The sequence below is a fragment of the Rattus rattus genome, chromosome 14, assembly GCF_011064425.1.
Source record: "Rattus rattus isolate New Zealand chromosome 14, Rrattus_CSIRO_v1, whole genome shotgun sequence".
NCBI lineage: Eukaryota > Metazoa > Chordata > Mammalia > Rodentia > Muridae > Rattus > Rattus rattus.
The window spans coordinates 56,612,300-56,621,995 of NC_046167.1; the positions used below are offsets into that span (position 1 = coordinate 56,612,300).

General features: G+C 46.5%; 1 pseudogene; it reads left to right on the top strand.

Moving 5' to 3' along the window:
• Positions 1-4,918: 4,918 nt before the first annotated feature.
• On the top strand, positions 4,919-5,838 carry LOC116883230 (annotated as a pseudogene).
• Positions 5,839-9,696: the final 3,858 nt, after the last annotated feature.

Below are 9,696 nucleotides of genomic sequence, written 5' to 3' on the forward strand. Positions count from 1 at the left end.
TGAGTGGACAAGATAGGTCTAGGCAAGGGCCCCAGGACCTGACAGAAATGCCCTGCTGAACCCAGGTAACAGTAGAAAATGTGGCTTCAGAAAGACGGGTGAGCTAATAACACACTGTCTTAGTCAGGGTTTCTATTCCTGCATATCATGACCAAAAAGGAAGCTGGGGAGGAAGGGGTTTATTTGCCTCAAACTTCCACATTGCTGTTCATCACCAAAGGAAGTCAGGACAGGAACTCACACGGGGCAGGAACCTGGAGGCAGGAGCTGAAGCAGAGGCCATGGAGGGGTGCTGCTGACTGACTTGCTTCCCCTGGCTTGCTCTGCTTGCTCTCTTTTAGAACCCAGGACCACCAGCCCAGGGATGGCACCACCTGCAATGGGCTGGCCCTCCCCGTTTGATCACTCATTGAGAAAATGCCTTACAGGTGGATCTCATGGAGGCATTTCCTCAAGGGAGGCTCCTTTCTCTGTGATAACTCCAGCTTGTGTCAGGTTGACACACAAAACCAGCCAATGGACCCACAATGCTTGTTCCATCCTCTACAACTCACAAAACCAACAAATTATTCAATTCACTTGATTTTTTTTTCATTCTAGGACTTTTAAACATTTTTGACATTCATAAGTTATGATCCAGAATCTCTTGGTCTGTGTCTGTGTCTGTGTCTGTGTCTGTGTCTGTGTCTGTGTCTGTGACTGTGTCTGTGACTGTGTCTGTGTCTGTGTCTGTCTGTTTCTCTCTCTCTCTCTCTCTCTCTCTCTCTCTCTCTCTCTCTCTCACACACACACACACACACACACACACTCAAACATAAACACCAAAACAAGCTTTACAAAATGACACTTGCTTTATGCAAAGCATTGCTACTTCCCATTTTCCCCCATTTGATTAGGTTTTAAAGTGTTGGCCACCCATTATCCTCTCTGGACTCTTCCAGCTGCCCATGGAACTACAGTTCCAATCTCGCTTTTGCTCTGCACTGAAGATCAATTGGTGGCTGGTTTTTGCATCCACTTCTTCCCAGTGTCTGTGCTCCTCCCGGAGATCTCAGGGCAAGAGACGCTAAGAACTTACCTTTTTCAGCCACCTCCCTAACAGTTCCATTTGGTTCCTGCCTCCCTGAGAAAACCGGTGCAGGCTCAAGGCAGCATACAGCTGAAGTCCATCCCCACCTCTAGTACAGTGGTTCTCAATCTTCTTAATGCTGCAACGCTTTAATACAGTTCCTCACATTCGAGTAATAGCATTCAGAGGTCCTTTACTCAGAGAACCAACAAGATGCAGTCAGCCAGGAAATGGAAAAGGGTCCCATGTAATTCTGCAAAGAGGGCAAACTACCCTGACTGAAGTCCTATGATTTAGGACTTCTTTAAGTCCTTCTTTAACATAAGCCCCGTCTTTATGTTCCCTTAGTTGGATTCCTTTCACACCATGACACTCTCACTTGGTGGACAGTTTTTACAGACAAATGCAAATCCTTTTGTGAACTGAGCCAGCAATGCCCATGTGTCAAGGTGACGATGTTTACTGTCATTTGGGGTAGAGTTCAGACTAGCTCCTAACTTCAAGGTCAATGCCGGGCCATTCGCATCAGCCATCTGGGAACCTGCCAGGCGTGCACTCTCAGGCCCCACCCAAACTGCACTGGAAACTGTGGTGGAGCTGGGCAGGTACCTGGGTGCATGCCAACGCTGGAAGAACCCTGGTTTTAGATGTTTGGATCAAACCAGAAATACTTTTCCCACCCTAAACCCACCGCTGTTTTATCCAACACCCTAAAACATATAAAAGCAAGGAGCGCATCATAATTAGACAGAAAGCGGTTGGGCTCACCATCATGTCTGATGTACTCAATCAAGGGCAGTTTCCATGGCTTTCTGAGTACTGAGTACTGCCCTGCCTGCCCACAAACATATGAAGGTGCGTGCTGATCTACAACTATGGAACTTGCTTTCCCCCCGAGACAGAGAGACAGAGAGAGAGAGAGAGAGAGAGAGAGAGAGAGAGAGAGAGAGAGAGAGAGAACGAGCACGGTCCGTTTAAATTGTCACACAAGTGGAGAGAAATGCAGTCAGCACAAAGCAACCGCACAGAAAGGAAAAGTGAGTGCAGGAGGGGAGAGAGAGGGATGAGCAGAGGGCGGAAGAGCAGGGGGGTTGTCAGGAAAAGGAACACGCTACTCTGGAGACAAGTGCAAACTGGGTGTTCAGAAAGCAGATGGACAAAGGAGAACAGGGCCTGGGGCCCTACCTCAGTCAATAAGTGTTTATCACTCAGACATAAGGACCTGAGTTCTAATCCACAGCAGGATCCAACTCCAGGTTCCATAGGAGACCTTGTCTCAAAAATATAAGGCGAAAGCCAAGCGTGGTGGCCCTGACCTTTAATCCCAGCACTCAGGAAGCAGAAACAGGTGGATCTCTGAGTTTGAGGCTAGCCTGGTCTACATTGTGAGCAGCAGGCTAGCTGTGGCTATGTAGTGAGACCACCTCTCGAAACAAATAAAGAAAGTGGAAGGCTGGAGAGGTGGCGCCATGATTAAATGCTTGCCACACAAGCACGAGGAACATGGCTCACATCTCAAGAAACCCATAAATACCTGAGTTGGTGTGGCCTCCCACCTGTAATTCTAGTCTCTGAAGAAGCCAGGGATTCCCCAGAGCAAGCTGCTAATCATATTAATGAACTCTGTGCTTGATTGAGAGAGCTTGCCTCAATGAAGAAGGTGCAATAGGTGTCCATAGAGGATGATTCCCAACTTCAACCTTGGGCTTCCACATCCATGTACACATACATGTTCACATGCACTCACGTACATGTGCATCCACACACATGCAAAAACATACCTACACGCGGATGCACACTGCATACACACGTGCACATGCACTAACATACATGTGCACCCACACACATGCAAAAAATATATGTACACATGCAAAAAATATATGTACACATGCAAAAAATATATGTACACATGCAAAAAATATATGTACACATGCAAGCACACACACACACACACAGGGGGGAGAGAGAGAGAGAGAGAGAGAGAGAGAGAGAGAGAGAGAGAGAGAGAGAGAACCAATCGTAAGGTAGAAAAGCAATTGAGGAAAAACACTCAGTGTCTGTTCTTCACGTGTACATGCATGCGCACACAAGAGCATGTACACATATACACTGCAAAGAAAGAAAGGAAAACGTGGAAAAAGTAAAATAAAAGGCAAGGGAGGAAAATAGATAAAGTGGAGCAGAAGAGAGGTCACAGGGAGGGAGGGAGGGATTAGAGCCTTTAGCTTCAGAGAAACAGCTTTTCTCCCAGCATGGGACTGCATCTAATTGCCCTGTTCTTGAGCTGGACTGGTCCTGGGCTTGGAAAAGGCCATAAGCATCTTATAGGCTAGGCGTATGCTCCATCTAATCCCCATCAGTGCGGCCTGTGTGCTAGCTGCAGACAGCGGGCTCATGCCAGCTGCCAGGTGCTGTGGCAGACACAATGGATTCCAGACGGCCGGGAGCCAGACAGAGGGGGGGAGAGGCAACCGATTCCCCCCCCCCAGACCCCAGAGCGGGGAGAGCCTTCTCCCTCATCTCGTTTAAAGGCTGGATCGAAGCGTGTCCAGATTCTTGCTGATTCCAGGCATCTCAAGTTGCTTTGCTCCAAGCTTTTCCTCAGAAGTTGGTTTGCCAGGATGAACAAATGTTCAACCCTGTCAGCTGGAAAATGAGAGCAAGAGAGGGGAGGAAGGAGGGAGAGGGCAAGAGAATGAAGAAGGGTGGTGATGGGAAGGGCTTGGTCCTTGGTCACGCTCTAACTCTCCCTAACTGTCTGTAGAAAAGCACGCATGGCCGCAGGGACTTGATCTCCGCGTTCAGTTTTTCGATTGTTTGTTTAGTTGGTTGGTTGGTTGGTTTTGTTGGTTTTGCTTTTGTTTTGTTTTTACACTTTCTGTTTTCTTTTTAATATCCCCTTTCGAAGTAAGAATTAGTTTAATCTAAGAGCATCATAAGCGAAGTCAGCCATCCAGGAGGAGGGCCGTCATGTCTGGAAATCACTGGAGGGAATTAGGAGAAACCACAGCTTTACCCAGCTCACACCGTGACATGAGACATGTTAGCACTTGGGGAAAGACAGGTGTGGAGAGAGGAGGGCCTTTGAAACGAACTCATCTGTTTCTGGTTGCCAGCCCAGATCTGCCAACCCTGGAGGGCGCCCTCTCTGTTTTCTCCTGGGACCCCACCCCATCCCCTGACTCCACCCATCGTGTCAGCCATCGCCACAAAATGACAGTTCTCGAAACCACCCACCCCTTGAACTTAGAGAGAAAAATGTCTTAGAGAATCAGGAAGAGGAAGGGGGTGGGGTGGGGGTGAAGAAAGTCAACACTGTAACTATCAAATAGACCATAGATCCAAAACATTATATAAGGGCAGCCTTGAGTGAAGGGTGAGAAAGTAAGGCTGAATGACCTGCTGGCAGAGGCTGGAGTCGTGATTCATTCACTCACATCTCAATTGGACAGCTAAAAAGGGCCCTGAAAGGTGAGAGTTTTTAAATGGCGCAAATATTATAGGATGTGATGGGTGGAATGCCATGATCTGGGATGGCATGGGATGGCATGGGATGTGATGGGTAAGAGGCAACCCCCCCCCCAGACAGAAAAATGTTGAGCTCTGGGAAGGAAGGATCTGTCCAAAGGAGGTAGTCCTGTAAAGCATAGGATTCATTTATACTGGGGAGCAGCAGGGCATTCTTCAGAATGTCCTCTCTACCAGACCGTCCCGGCCAAGATGATGGTCTTAAGCCTACAACTCCAACGACACCGGAAGCCAGCATGCTTTCCCACTATACAGTTTAACCACTAGCATGTGTTGGAGGAACAGGCTCTCCAGACTTCCCCAGGGAAGATACTTACAAACATGCCAGGATCAAAGGAGTCACATGGCAAAGGAGAGACGGACTCCCCACACTTCCAGGAAGCTCTTTGCTCCATGGAAACTGCCCACTCCTATTTGCAGAAGACAGTACATGAGCTTCCTCAGTAAATCTGAGTTCAGTGTTGCCAGGCACGGGTGTCCATAAGCCCAGCAGTCAGAAGGCTGAGGCAGGAGGATAGTAAGTTTGAGGCCAGCCTCGGTCACACAGAGAGAGAGAGACTTTGTCTCAAAGAAGAAAGAAAAATGCAGCACATTGGGGGAAGTTAGAGTGCAAGGGGGCTGTTTCCCAGTATTATCTTCGAGATAATTCAACTTCCAAAAGATGTGTCTTGTCCCTCAGTTCCCCCTACAGCACCACACCCCCTGGATCCAGTACTAAAATCTTTAGGGCATGCTTATTGGTAAAATCTCATCATAGACATTTTACTTGAAAAAAAGAAAAAAAAAACCCAAAGTCGAAGTATGATTTAATAATGGTACCAGTTGCTCTGTCTGCTTGCGGATAAAGATACAGTTCTCAGCTGTCTCCCCAGCACCACACTGCCGGTCACTTACACCGTCTGCTAGGATGATAGTGACTAAGCTTCTGAGACTACCGGCAGGCTCTGAGAGAGTTTCTCCTGCTCTTTGATAGAGAATTGGTTGAAAGGAGTGTAGCCTAAACTATAGCCAAAGGTGGCATTGTGCTTCCAGAAAAGTCTCAAGGAAAGGCGTTTCAGGAACCGGTCATAGCTGTGGGATCAGATCCGCTGAGAAAGGAAGAGATGTGTAGATTCATCCGGTTAGTATGAAAGATGGAGACAAAGTTCCTCCAGAATATGGAGGCACCAAAGTGGTTCTAGACAACAAGGATTTATTTCTTATTTTCAGATGGCGATATTTTTGGAAAGTATGAGGACTGAAATCACTGTTGAAATGGTGTAACATGAAGTGCCCATTCCACTGACAGTGTGAACTATCTCAGCACCTAAATAATTTCTATGCCTTCTTTTATACTAAACTGATGACATTCTAACTTAAAAAAAATGTATAAGTTGATAGATCTTGAACCAAGAGTGCGTGTATGTTGGTGGATAGGTCCACAGCACAGTGATATTGGGATGTGCTGGGATCTTTGAGAGATGGCAATTCGTACAAACTAATTAGGACATTAGTAATGGTGTCTCAGGAAGGGATTAATGTAGTTCTGGGAACATAGTTAACCGTCAAGAATCTAAGTTGTTTAAAAAGAAGGGGCGAGGGGTTGGGATTTAGCTCAGTGGTAGAGCGCTTGCCTAGGAAGCGCAAGGCCCTTTGTTCGGTCCCCAGCTCGAAAAAAAAAAAAAAAAAAAGAACCAAAAAAAAAAAAAAAAGAATTGCCATAAAAAAGAAGGGGCGAGGGGATTCCATTTTTCTCTTTGTCTTGCCCTCTGACCTCTTCCCTCCTGCATGATGCCTGTCATGGTGTAGGACGGCCAGGAAGCACACCCTCCAGAGGCAGATGCGTTGTAATTTCCAACCCTGGGCTTTTGATCTCCCAAAGAGCAGCTAAGAGAAAACTTTTCACTGTAAAGTTCCCAGGCTTGTGGGTTTTGTTATCGCAACATAGGATAGATGACCGCACACTTTATTAACAAAATATTTCTCACAGTTTTACATTGATAGGAAAATTGAGGATAGTGCATAGCTTCACAGACTTTAATACCCTACTCACTTTTATGGATGTCTTAGACTAATATGTTTCATTAGTTGTGATTCATGAGCCAGTATTGATATATTTTTATTCAATGAATGCTTTATTTAGCGCCTATGTTTCAACCTTACTTTTTTTGTTACTTGATTTTTTCTTCTTGTTTGTTTGTTTCATTTTTCTTTCTGGGTACCACATGCCAAGTGATTTCATCTCTGTAACCTCCTCCGGGGTGTGACAGCTCCCTAGATGATGCTCCTTGTTTTTGATGACCTTGGTGGCTTTAAGGAGCATCCGGGGTTTTGTAGACTGTTCTGAAGCCAGGCTTGGTTGATGGCCTTCTCATGCCAAGGTATCTGGGCTTCGGTGCTCAGCTGGGAGACCACTGAGGTGAAGGGCCACTCTAGTCCTGACTGTCAACATGACTTGCCCCGATGATGCTGCCATTGCCATTGTCTGCCGTCTTCATCTTCACTATGAAGTTCCTCCTCTAGTCCCTTCTCCATGTCTTTCCTGGTTATCACCTGCAACCCACACTTGAGAAGTGGGGAACTGAATATGAGAGTTTGTTTTATTTTTGTTTTGTTTTTTGAAACATACTCTCAATACACAGCCCTGGCTGCCCTTATACTCAATGTGTAGCCCAGGCTGACCTTGAACTTAATTATCCTCTTGCCTTGGCCTTATAGGTATGTGTCACCCTGTCTGTCTGCTGATGTGTCACCCTGTCTGTCTGCTGTTTTACTTAATGGCCTTAAAAAAACCCAGTCAGAAGTACAGACATCTCCCATGTACTTTCTTCTGCCGTGTGTGCACAGGCGCACTTCCTGTCTGCCGTCTTCACCAGAGTCCAGCATCTGCTACGATTGGTAGTGTGTGCTAAACACATCACCATCACCCAAAGTCCACAGCGAACACCAGGGCTCACTCTTGGTTTGTACACACTTGTCCAATGGTAGACACAGGGGTCTACCACTGTAGGGTTGCACGGTGTGCCTGAAACCGTCTGTATCTCTCCACACTGCTCATCCCTTGTAGCTCTGATCATCTCCGTTTTTCCTAGAATGGCATCGCCTTAGCATCATTTGGTATGTTTTCTTTCTTCCAGACTAATCTCTGTACTCGAGCGTCCCCCACATTCTTGTGTGTCTGATCTGTTCTTTAATTGATTGGCAGTGGAACAGGCGATCTGTTCCTTCTAATCTTCTTCTTCCTCAATCCAAGCGGGGTCCCGTCCTTTCCCCAGATCTGAAGTCAGACATCATCCCTTTTAGGACCTTCCTGGCCACCTCAGATACCACTGCAGACTCGGGCCTTCCCTCTTTCCTGACTTTGTTCTTAGCATTTTCTACCACATTTTCTGCCGTTTTAATTTGTTTTGTTTAATGCCCATCCTTGTGAGGACAAAGACCACTACTACATTATTTTTTATTGGTTTTCAGCATCTTGTATGCTGCCAACTCACAGATAGGAGTAAATAAATACGTATCGAGTGTTTAAAGCTGATAAACCTAACCACTATGCCACACACACACACACACACACACACAGAGAGAGAGAGAGAGAGAGAGAGAGAGAGAGAGAGAGAGAGAGAGGCAGGTAGGAAGACAGAGACAGAGAGAGAGACAGAGAGAGACAGAGACAGACAGAGACAGACAGAGACTTTATGCAAATATGGACATCTGACCACTCACCTGCCTTGCCCCTCACCTCCAGAGAACAGAGGCAGTTCACGGTGGGAAGAGCGACCCTTGAAGGTGCAGTAACCATGACCAGCTCTTTCCTCTTCTCCTACAGTGTGCTTGCTATAGTGCTGTATTTTCCATTTGAGATGAATTTACCGGGGAATGTTTTTCCTATGAAATTTTTTAGTTTTCAGTTTAAATCTTTAATTGAAAAATTTTACTGCTTTTGAGTGAGTCAGATAATTTCGAGCGCTAGAGTCTAGTTTGCTACCTTCCCGGGTTCTCTATACCCCACCCAGAGCTAAGCAGCTATCCTGTGTTAGACAGACCCCTCGGGTTCTTCAAGGTCAAGGAGGCATGCACACTGGGCTTTGTGACTCTCCTTCTAGACCACATTCCAAGTACTAGGCTGACAAATCCTATCTCCCACCATCTTCAAGCTCTTTTCAAAGGTCAAAGTGGACATCTGTCAGAACCAGCCCTCCTAAGGGCAGACTTCTCCAGGAAGAGTGCTCCTCAAAAGCCTAGAACAGTGGTTCTCAAACTCTGGGTCATGACCCCTTTGGGAAGTCAAACAAACCTTCCATAGGAATCACCTAAGACAATCAGAAAACAGATATTTACATTGTGATTCAGAACAGTAGCAAAATTATAGCTATGAAGCAACAACAAAAGTAATTTTATGGTTCGGGGTCACCACAACACCAGGAACTGTATTAAAGGGTCGCAGCTTTAGGACGGGTGAGAACCACTGCTCTAGAGCCTTGAGGACAGGGTGAGCAGGACTGCAGGGGGCAGCTGAGTGGCAGCATGAGGTGCACAGGGTGCCTAAGCAACTGGGCCACTTGATTTGTCCTCTGAACCTGGATGTCAACAGCAGGCCACCTCCCTTGCTGAAATCCTGTTCCCCTGGCTAACGATGGGAATGATGCCTTCACACCGGTCTCTGTGCCCATAAATGACAGAATAGTTCACATGTGTGAGCCAGGTCTTCTTCCCTTTTCCCGTCGCTTTAGCATGCAGTGTAATGTTGGTCCTAGCCCTTCTCTCTCCAGAGCTCGGGTCTTCTCTTTCTGAGCCCACGGTACAGATTCCCTTAGGAATTCATAGAGCTTCCAACTTGTTCCCAGTCTCAAACAAACCTACAGCCTGTGTTCCTACGCTGGGCTTACTTTCTAAACTGTAACCTAGAGTATTAGAAAGAAGGTTAGTATTTTGAGGAAAGAGTGTAATGCCATTTTATAGTAATGTTTCCGAACATTACTGAACAAGATGCCCATCTCGCCAGCCTCCCAACCTTGGATGCTACGGATAGTTTTAAATTTTGAAAACTGAGTTGCTAAAATCTGAATGTCTGATTAATTTTGCTATTGTTCACCTGACTCCCCGGGAGTGGGGTTGGGGGA